The sequence below is a fragment of the Cupressus sempervirens genome, chromosome 6 (assembly GCF_028749045.1).
Source record: "Cupressus sempervirens isolate cs-2001-9-10 chromosome 6, ASM2874904v1, whole genome shotgun sequence".
NCBI classification, from domain to species: domain Eukaryota; kingdom Viridiplantae; phylum Streptophyta; class Pinopsida; order Cupressales; family Cupressaceae; genus Cupressus; species Cupressus sempervirens.
Window position 1 is genome coordinate 90,022,952 of NC_143123.1, and position 11,713 is coordinate 90,034,664.

The following is an 11,713-nucleotide window of genomic DNA, read 5'->3' on the forward strand; positions in this document are numbered from 1 at the left end:
TCATGCTTTAAGAACCTCTATTTTGAATTTATCCAAATCCACTTCTCAATTTCAATTCATGAGGCAATAATTACTTGACCTGGGTAATTTACTAGAGATTTCTTGTCCATTTGTCATGCTTGATTGGATTTCCATTGCCAAAAAATAAAAAATTAGTAGAGCTATAGCCTAGTATCAAAAAACTCCTTAAGAGGAGAGTGACCAGATCCCAACAAGTGTGTGGAAAGGACCACTTCTAAAACCTCTCTTGACTGGATCCACACTAGCTAGTACAAACTCCACTGATGAAAAAAAAATGTCTTTCCCTCCAAATGTAGACACTCACTTAAAATCCACTACTGCACTCAGAATTCTACACAAAATTCAACTTCTGATGCTAATACATCTGACAAAGTGTGTATGGAGTCTGGACCCCACAGCACAAATTGGTACACCTAGATTCACAACTAGAAATGCCTCAATTTGTGCCTCAAACAACATGATAGACTGACAAGAAAGATGCTGCATCATAAAACCTCCCAACTGTACAAGCCCCAAAATTCATTTAAAAATAAATAAAAGGGCCAATGTGACACATGCAACCTAAAATTGTAGTTGAAATAATAATTACATCACCCAAAAAATTTGGCAGGGGCCTAGAATTGATAAATCACAAGTCAATTTTTTTACCAATTTTAATTACTATTCATATCCTATGCTAAGTTTCAAAATTATGTTAGTATAGGCAGAATTTTTCTTTTAGAAATTAGAAACTTTTGTTCTACACTAAAATAAGATAATGTAAAATCAAATGATACCGAAGTCCAAGATTAGATGTATTGATAAAATTAATAAAGCCTTAGGTATAAGGACTTTTACAAAGAATCAAATACTTTTTGAAAACCTATTGTGTTCAGGTAATACATGTTTTCCAAATGTTTTGAATTGCTGATAAGAATCAACATATTTTATATAATGATTAGTTTAGACAGCTCGTAGCAATTAATAGCAAATTATGAGAAACTGGATTCCAAGGCAGCTCTCAAAGTACTCCAAGCACCCAATGTAGGTATACACATGGGTAACAAATACTAATTGTCTTGCAATCACGTATCTTTTTTGAAAAATTTATGTCGACAAGGCGTTCTTGAAGACCTAAATCTTCAGTAGCACACATGAATATCTTCTGATAAGCTCATCTGATGCTTCTAACCTATTAAGCCAATAATATTGTTAGTTTTTATCTAAATATCAAGTTGAGATGACAATTTGCATCCCAAAAAATTACAACCATTAGTACTGCAAAGTAGATTCATCTGACTTCCATATTCCATTCAAATTAATTATCTTAACATACACCTACATTAATGGTAAATTATGACAGTCACAACTCATTTAAGCTAGAAACAATGTTCATTTTTGGTGATTTTGAAAAATAAAAAAAGTTGACATTTTTTTATCACTTCACACAACATTTTTAGAAAGTACAGTCTTCCTAAAATTTATCATCTTCCTAGAATTCATCATCTTCATAAAACAAGAGGTTGATTGGAGGCCAAACACTATAGAAGGTAGATGTAAATGCTAGTAGTCCAAAAAAAGAAGGCAAGGCAGATGTTGGTGCTTAGATTAAAAGTTTAATCTAGAAGATTCATTTTCTGTCATGAATTCATTTTTTGACTAAGAAATATTTATATTTGAGAATCATTGATCTTTATTAAAATATTTGGAGAGGATATTCATAATGATATTAGGATAGTGCTGCATAAGCTTAATGGAGTGATTTCAAATACAAATATGTTTGCAGAAGATTACAAACTTGGCATCATGGAGAAGAATAATCATAGAAAATTGCAATTATTTGCAAAGGAAACATCAAGAATCATTGTTATCATAATTGCTAGCTTTACAGTTGTTGTCATCATCATTTCCAAACACTATATTACATTATTTGTAGCCATATACGTGCTTTTAATCACAGGACAATATTTTTTGGTTTGTAGCTTCTATTGGAGTGCTTTCATTCATTGTATAGCTTTTCTAGCCTTTATATTGCTGATTTTGCAAGGGATTTTCAAGTTTCAACACCATAGCTTCTATAATATTTTTATATTGTCAATTTCCAAGGTTGTTGATTTTGGGCTCTAATGTTATCAATCATGTACAACCACTAGTTTGTAGACTTTAGGAATTTTTTTCTTATATCTTACTATTTGTATAGGGTTTCAACTAATGGACAACAATTATTTCAGCTGTTGTACTACTGTTTGGGAAGAAGTTTGAAGGGAATTATGATAGTCACAACTCATTTAAGCTAGCATAAAAGATGATTTGTACATATTTAAGAGGATTCCATCCATAGTTACATCGCCTTGGGGGATGGGGGTATAGTAGAATGTGAGGACAAGTTTCTGAGATGGGGGGATAGAGGGGCCTTAATTTGGGGATAGTGAGGGGACGACAAGGTGACGGCAATAGGGGATAGGAGGGGTATATATACATACATATATATATATATATATATATATATATATATATATATATATATATATATATATGTATGTATGTATGTATGTATGTATGTATGTATGTATGTATGTATATACATATATATATATATATATATATATATATATATATATATATATATATATATACATATATATATACATATATGTGTGTATGCATACATATATGTATGTATGCATACATATATATATGCAATATATGTATATATACATATATATATATGTATATATATATATGCATATGGTACTTAAAATGCTTGTTATGAAAATGTGTATTACAATATAAGATATAAAGATGTAAAAGAGTAAATACTTGAACATTGCATTGAATTGGAACATTGAACATTAAACATTAAACATGAATAGTTGAATCTGCAAATAGTCAACATCAAAATGTCCCCTATCTTTGGTGGAGGTGGTGGATTCTAGTGGCGCTGCTGGGGATGGGGGTACAGAGTCCCCAAGTCCCTAGTCCATTGAAGTCTCTAGGAAGTGGTGCAAAAGGTGGGGGGACATGTCCTCATGTTACTATGATTTTTCATCCTATAGCGGAGTGATGATCTATTGGAACTCAAGGGAGTTATTATCCTGTTCATTGCCATAACAATGTAATGCACCAAAAGCATGTTGGTAAGTTCATAGGGCAACCTTTGGCCTTGTGAGAGTTTGAAGATGTCCTCAAACATTGGGAAGAAGGTGCCATTTGTTCCCAAATCAAAAGAAGCATATTGTGAGTTGCTTCTTCTCCTTGCCTAATCCAATTCAAGGCTAGAAAGTATAATCATGCATTTCATCATAGGGCTCCCAATTTGCATTTATTTATGTTGTTGTGAATCATGCACACTTTTTTGTTTTTTCTCAATTGTCCAAATTATTTTTTAGAGAGGTGATCAACTTACATGGATTGCATAAGAATACAGTTGGTGTAAATAGTAGACTTCATAGTGTTTTTTAGCAAGAGTTGATTTACTATATAAGAACAAGAGCTAAACCTTATAGCCATTACAACATAATGTTGTCATGCCAATACTTGAGTATCCACATCTGCATATATCCTATAATTATGCTTTTTGGTAGGAGTTGCTTAATTTGACAAGTACACACTCTAGACTCTATAAGTGTAGACCAAGTTCCATCACATTGGCTGGGTGATACTTGAGCCTCACAGTCTCTTGAGGGCAAACAATTCTAAGTAGGGAGAAATCTCATATCCCCTTTCTAAAACTAAAGAATCAATGATATTTTTGAGTGGAGCTAACCATTTTTTCCCAGTTATATATTAGGCAAGTCCTATTTAATGTTTAGGGAAAAAATTAGCCATTTCATCAATCATTTTGTTTTGGGGATTGAAGCATTCAAAGATAAAGATCTTTGGTATTATAGATTCACAAGACGAAAACACTCTTGTCTTTCCATGTTTGGATTTAGGAATGAAAACTCTTATCTCCTTCTGAGATGGTTCTATTCAAAGATTGCACTTGGGTTTACAAATTGAAGTCATTTTCAATGTACTACTGTGTCACTACATTGACAAAGTAATTTTTTGGTCACTTCAATGTCACTACAGTGCTAGTATTATTATTTATTGAAGACAACAAATTGTGGATATGTAATTGGCTGATTGAAAGGCATTTTCAGATCATTTTCAGACCAAAAAGAGCAATTTATGAGGCTTTGTTGCTACTATGTGTATGTTATTGTTGATCACGTTGTTTATTGTAGATAACAATTAGATCTAGGGTTTCTATATTGGTATTTCCCTATTTATAGCTTCATGGGACCTAAAATTGCTCTTACTTCTTATGTTTATCTCCTATTTCACAAACAATTTAAATGAACAATTTCAGCCAAAACCTAAGTCTTAATATTAAAAGTTGAAGTTTAAAAAACTTGCTGCTATATAATCTCTCGATACATTGATTGTGTTCTGATGATTAATCCCAAATAGAGTAGTATATCATGATTGATTATGGTGACTTCAACATAGAAGTATTTCATAAAAAAATCCAACCCTTCATGTAGCAAGATAGCAAACACCCATAGCCAAGATAGTAGTAAACTTGTAGCTATGAACAACTATTTGCAGCTAAAAGAATAGATCCCCCTAGCTAAAGGAACAAACAACTATAAATGATGGAACAAACTCCTACAATTATGACTTCAATCATTGCAACTCATCCATAGTAATAATCATTTAAATGAAAATAAGAGAGAACTCAAACATTACAAGTAATGCTATAGTGAACCTTTAGAAGGATTGCATGAGTCATGCTCCTTATATGTAAGTCTCTATTATATATATTTCTTTCATTTATAGTTGAAAAATTTGCATTAGGATTGTAATTCCTAAAACTTCAATTACAACTGAGTTTCCTATTTGAGTCCCTCAGTAAAAATAATTATATTCCTATGCCCTAGGAATGACTTGACACATGTAGCTTACATTGTTAAGAGTCCAAATTAGTTCATAATGGTTAGATTGTCTATATATTGGTTGGATGGATATTTTAAGGATCAAATGCAAAACAGTGGTTTCAGCTATGGTGTGTAAGATACAGTCTTTCCAAATTATACAAGAAGGCTACCCCTTCTTATTGCTAGAATCAGCAAAGCACCTAACTATTATTTACACTAAGAAAAATCATAATGGAACATTCATCCTAATTTTTTAGTTCATTATAGATGTTACCATTACAATACAATCTTTAAGCAATAGTATTTCACTTACAAAGTATTCAATGGAGCAGTAATCCTAACAAACAAAAGATTTGACATAAGAATAATCTTTATTGTACCAACAACTTTCAGTAACTTGGGAGTTCATGAAAGCTCAGAGTCTTTCAATGACCCCTCATGAGATTAGGAGAACAAGAATGAAAGAAGTGTGCAACTCAAATTCTCCAACATGTATCTCACTTTGCATGCACAAATGAAGAAAATGAAGCACCTCAAATTTTACAAGCTATTCCCTTGCTTGAGCATTCTACATTAATCTCAAATTTGATATGCAGCTCAAAGACTGCAAGACCAAATCTGAAACCAAAGTATAACTTTGAAAGCAGTATGCAGCTCAGTGTTGGCAATATTGAGTTCAAATCCTCTTTAACAAAAACACAAAACTCACAATCAACTCAAGAAAATATCATCACATAACAGTTTGGATTGGCACAAACTTTCAAAACAACTTGCATCTTTTATTGAAAGAAAACTAATTTACATCTAAGCCCAAAGCCTTACAATGTATATATAAACCAGCAGAATTTTATTGATTTGTCAAAAGATAAAATCTACAATGAAGCTCTCTCCTTTATATAGGTGGGGATGATAGAAAAAGATGAGAGAAACCCAATAAACTTTGACTTACTCAAACTACAAGTCCTGATGTAGTTGACCTGCATTTTTTATTACATATTTATAATAACTTTATAGGTGAAAAAGGTCATTTGCAATTACAACTTATTTTCAATTATAAAATGTATGATGAAAAATAAATCAAGAGTCTAACAATGTAGGACTCCTATTAAGTCAACCTCTATCAAAGACGTCTTCCCGCCACTAGATTGTTGGGTGTTGGAAATATCAAATCTGTACATGGGTTGGAACATATGAAAAAAATAATGCATTAACCCTTGCATTTAACGGCATCAACAAATCACTCATTTTCATTCTAACCAATGAATAGAAAAATGTTCACGATCCCTTTATTAGTCTGCTATGACCCGCTTGGAAACAGTCTTGAATGTTGTAATGCCCCCGATCTGATTCTCTGATTTTTTTGCAAACCTATTTAACATCCAAGTTTTTGAATATTCTTTTTTCCATGTTAATATTCCTTTTATATATTTTGTCATGAGTAAGGGTGTCTTTTCATTTGATTGGTTTTATTATATTATTATTTTTTATTATTATGTTTGTATTATTATTATATATGTAATGCATATACTTCAACTTATATATCATGATTTTATATTGTAATAGTATTATTATTCATTATCTAAAATCAATGAAACATGGGAAAAGTAAATAAAAGAAAACCCTCGAAGTACACATCCCTGAGACATCCTCGCATCGGGAACTTGGAGTACTCAAGTACCCCCACCTCTACTATTTCGCAACCATGTTGTACTTGGGACGGGTACTTGAATTTCTATTTGATTTTTTATTTTTGAATCTTACTATTCTAGATATTTGCTATGTTAAATGTTCAATGGTTCTGGACGTCTGGGTAGTGTTGTGAATTTTCTATGTTCGAGTATTTCAATTTAGTAAGTCATACTAAAACATTGTTTCATAACTAGCATTTCAAGTGCTAAATTCAATTACATATCATTCAGATATATTTAATAACATATTATCCATTGTCTTGAAAGAATGGGGATTATAGCATTGTGTCAACCCTTGGAGTTCTTCAAATTAATCATTGTTAAAAAAAATTGCCAAAAAAAAAAAAAACAAATATTGGCTTTTAAAAAGTATAGAGTACAAGAAAAATATCATTATATTGTACATCAACGTAATAAGGGAGAAAAATATAAGGAGAATGATCACCAAAAAATATATAAAAGGACACAATGGAGCAAACTACAGGAGCAAACAACCATAGATGATGGAGCCAGCTCCTACAATAATGACTTCAATCATCGACAACTCATCCATAGTAATAATGTTTTAAATGAAAATAAGAGTAAACTCAAGCATCACAAGTAACGTTGTAGTGAACCTTTAGCAAGGATTGCATAAGTGATGCCTTATCTAAAAGTCTCTATTATTTTTATTTCTTTCATTTATAGTTGAAAAATTGCATTAGGATTGTACTTTGTGAAACTTCAATTACAACTAAGTATCTTATTTGTGTTCTGTAAAAGGAATTCAATTCCTATGTCCTAGGAATGAGTTGACATATGTAGCTTAGGTTGTTAAGAGTCCAAATTAGTTCAGAATGGTTAGAATGTCTATATGGGTATGTGCAGGATCATGGTCAACCAAACTATGCCCTTAAGTGGCAATGAAAAATCAAAAAATCAAGGTAATGTCAACTTGATGTGTAATTTTAACCTTGTTATGAACTTTCAATCAAAAAGTTGTGAGAATAGAATCTGTAGAAAATTGAATATAGTTTCTAAACTACTAGGCCTTATATGAAGAAATAAACAATTGATTAGTCAAAATTTTGAATTTTAAGGCAATAGTACAAAAATTTCAGGACAAAAAAAAAAGTAGGTGTATGTCTAACCACCTTAATCAAAATCAAATGTTAATATTTTTTAATAAGATTTTAGATATAAGAATTAGACTCATGCCCAAATGTGACACATATTTTTGGGTATTTTTATTCTAAATAAATGATTAATTATGAATTTTCTACTATAGTATTTTTAGAATAAAAAAACTCACGTGTCTAACCACCTTAACTAATTCAAAACTTTACAAAAATTAATTTTTCTTTTATTTTCCTTGAAAGAATTTGCCTAAGGGAAAAATTCACCCAGGAACTAAGAACTCAAACACAAGCACAAGTGTAGACTCAAAAGAGAGAGTATGATCAAAATGATGATATATTCATTCAATATGCATTGTAAGAGTACACTAGGAGCACCTGTATATAAAGACCTCTGAGATACATCTAGAATGCCTTGTAATCAACATCATGATAAGTCATACAACCATGCACATGTCCAACAGATATTGGTTATCCTCCATTAAGCACGAAAGTAAGTGTGGCGATGAGAGGATAAGACTACAAAGGTGTAACACACAAATAAGTGTTGTAGACACCATGTGCTAAAATAGAGTTGTGTACTTCCATGTTGTCAACATGACAACTCCAAAAGGTGCACAAACTCTTAAGTGTCTCACAAAATAAAATAATAAAATAATGCATTAACCTAAGTAAACTTAAGTAAGTGTAAATAGTAAATACGTATTTACACCAACACCCCCCCTTAAGTGCAACTTAGGGAATTCCCTTAAGCATATGAAAACTAGGATGAAGTGCATGATGGCTCTCGACTACTAGGCCTGCATGTTAGGTACACATGTACAGAATGATATGTAAATCTCTCATAAAGTAGAGAAAGAGGGAAAACCTCATGGGAAAACTCTCCCCCAAAAAGAGAGATAAATAGGGATGCATGGATGGATGGAGTAATCAAGACCCTCCCATTATGACATACATCTAGTATATACATAAGTGAAGAATGAGAAGAACTTGACCTCATAAGAGGAAAAAGTCCCTCCCATAAGAAAGAAGAGGAAGAGAGACAAGGTAGTCCTTCCCAAGTGAAGAATTCTTGGTAGTGAAAGCTACTTCGATGAAGAAGTTGGTCCAAGAGTGTTGAATGGCGTTCCTCCCCTTTAGAAGAAACAATGGCATAGGTACAATTTTGAAGATGTATGTTGGCCCTGAAACTTGCTCAAGTATCCCTATGCTAATGTTCGCCCCTTCCAACTGTATTAAAAGAACAAATGTAGATCAAGCAAGGATGTCTATTAAACCTATTCCAATGAACCATCTGTCTCCTCAACTGACAAAGAGACCTCCTCCAATTGTTGTACATAAGGATCCACAATCACGCCAACTTGTAAAGATTGATCATGTAGAGAATGGACATGAGGGTCAGAGTGAGCCCTCGCAACAACTATAGAAGGATCACCTTCATCAAAAAGAAGATGTAAGTCCTCAAGGCTATCTCCCAATTTAACTAAATCTAGAGTTGGAAGATGAGATGTACCATGTTGTGTTGTACCTTTCACTATGGCAATCTAAGCATGTGGGCTAGACTAATGATGTGACCTGCCATTGCAACTGTCGATAGAACCCCATGTGTCTGAATCTATTAAAGTACTATTGTTGGTGTCACTATCAGTTTCCACTATGTATGATGTGCAGAGAGGATTAGAGGATAAGCTAGGTGAACTTTCTTCAAAGTGAACATCCTTCTCCACAAAAATCTCATGAGTCTTTGGATCCATAAGTCTATATGCCTTCACATTGTTTTCATATCTGATGAAGGTACAAGGCCTAGGTGTTGGTGCCTTGCAACCCCTAGAAGATAGGTTTTCCCATGTTGGACAACTAAAGACTTTGAAATGACTCACAACTAGTCTTCTACCACACCATGACTCAAAAGGAGTCTTCCCATCTAAGGCATTATGAGGAGACCTGTTAAGTATGTGAATAACACTGCTAATTGCTTCAACTTCAATTGTAGGATCAAGAGACTTGGCCTTTATCATGCAACTTGCCATGGTTTTGAGGGTCCTAATCCTCATAGCTACAAAATCTGTCTTGTGTGGACTGAATGCTAGTGGATTTTGAAGATCAATCCCCTCAAATTTGCAAAAGTCCCCAAGTCTTTGGTCCACATATCTGTTCTCATTGTCCACTCGTAAAACCTTGATGACTTTCCTTGATTTGTGTTCAACATGAATCGTGAAGTCTTGAAGCTTAAGAACCACTTCACTCTTGTGATGAAGGAAGTAGACCCAAGTGAATCTTGAAAATTCATCAACAAATGTGAGGATGTAGCGGCCTTGGCTGATTGAAGTCACTGCAAAGGGTCTTGCTAAAACCATGTGAACTAGCTGAAGAACAATTGGAGCTCTAGAAGACTTCCCTTTATCATATTTCTCCTCGAGATGCATATCCACTGAACATTATGAACACTCTCCCTTAGAAAATTTGAGATTAGGTAGACCTTTGACCATGTGTTTTGAGCAAAGTTGCTAAAGAGAGTGGAAGTCAAGATGACCAAACCACTCATGCCATAAGTTGATTTGTGGAGTAGAGTGAGTCAACAAGGCTTGAGAAGGACACTTAGGCACAAAGTGGGAGAAGGAATAAAGCCTCTTGTCATGATTGACTTTCTCCACTATAGCCAATGAATCATCTCTGAGACTGTGCACCATCACTGAATCTAGAAGGAACTCAGCTTTATGACCATCTCCAAAGTGAGTGATTTGGTAAACTAATAGGAGATTGGAGCTAAGGTTTGGAACATAGAGAACATCTTTGAATTCCCCATTTTTCATTTCCGCGTGTCCTTTTCCTTCAACTTCCATTTTAGTATCATCTCCCATGACGATGTGTGGTACCTTTGACTGCTTTAATGAAGAAAAGTCTCCCTTTGAAGAACCCATATTGTAGGAGGCACCTGAGTTAAGTATCCATTCCAAAGAAGAACTTCTGTTTGCCATAAGTGCTTTCCCTTTACCCTTTGAAGAGGTTGGAGTTGAATCCTTGAAAGTACCTGGCACTTGAATCTTGTTCTTCCTGAGTAGGTTTTCTAACTCATCGATTCTTTTAGTTTTGCAATGATGCTCATCATCATTTGGCTTTTTGCAGTATGCACAAAATTTTTTTTCCTTCTTTTCATTACTTCCCTTCTTCTTGGAAGAAGAACCACCTTGTTGTGAGGAGAATTGTGTCTCAGATTATGATTTTTGCTTCCACTCCTTCTTCTTCTTGTTGCTTTTCCCTCCTTGACTTGATTGGTGCTCATCACTAGCCACCAAGGCTTTGGTCTTTGATGACTTGAGAAGTCCTAAATCCATCAAGTGAGATTGTTCAACAATCAACATTTCTATGAATGCATCAAATGAAGGCTTCTGGTAAGTAGATCCCATGGTCAACCTGTGAGTATTAAAACTTGAAACAAAGGAAGCATACTCAGAAGGTAGCCTCTTTAGGATGTGATGAATCAACTTTTCATCCTTCATGGGATTTCCAAAATCTTTCAAAAGTGCCCTATGTTCATTGGCTTTGATGATGTAATCCTAAATTGTGTCAAAGTTCTTTAGTTCCAAGAGAAGTAGATCATCCTCAATCTGAAATCCCTTTTCTTCATCCACCTTACCATACAATGATTCAAGTTTATCCCAAGTTTCTTTGGATTCTTTACAACTGGCAATGTGAAAAAAGAGATCTCTATGAACACAATTCCTGATAACTCCTAAAGCTTGTCAATCTTGAGCTTGCCAATTAATGATTTCTTTAGCATCAATAGGCTTGGTAATTGTACCATCAACATAAAGACTATATCCTTTTTCCATTAATCTACTCCATGCAATATCTTTCCATGTAGAATAATTGCATGAAGTTAGAGGTGGACATTTAAAACCCATGATGCAAAAATGAAAAGAGCATAAAAGAGAGACACAAGAACACAATACACACTTCTCCCTTTTCACTCAATCAAAAGAACCCC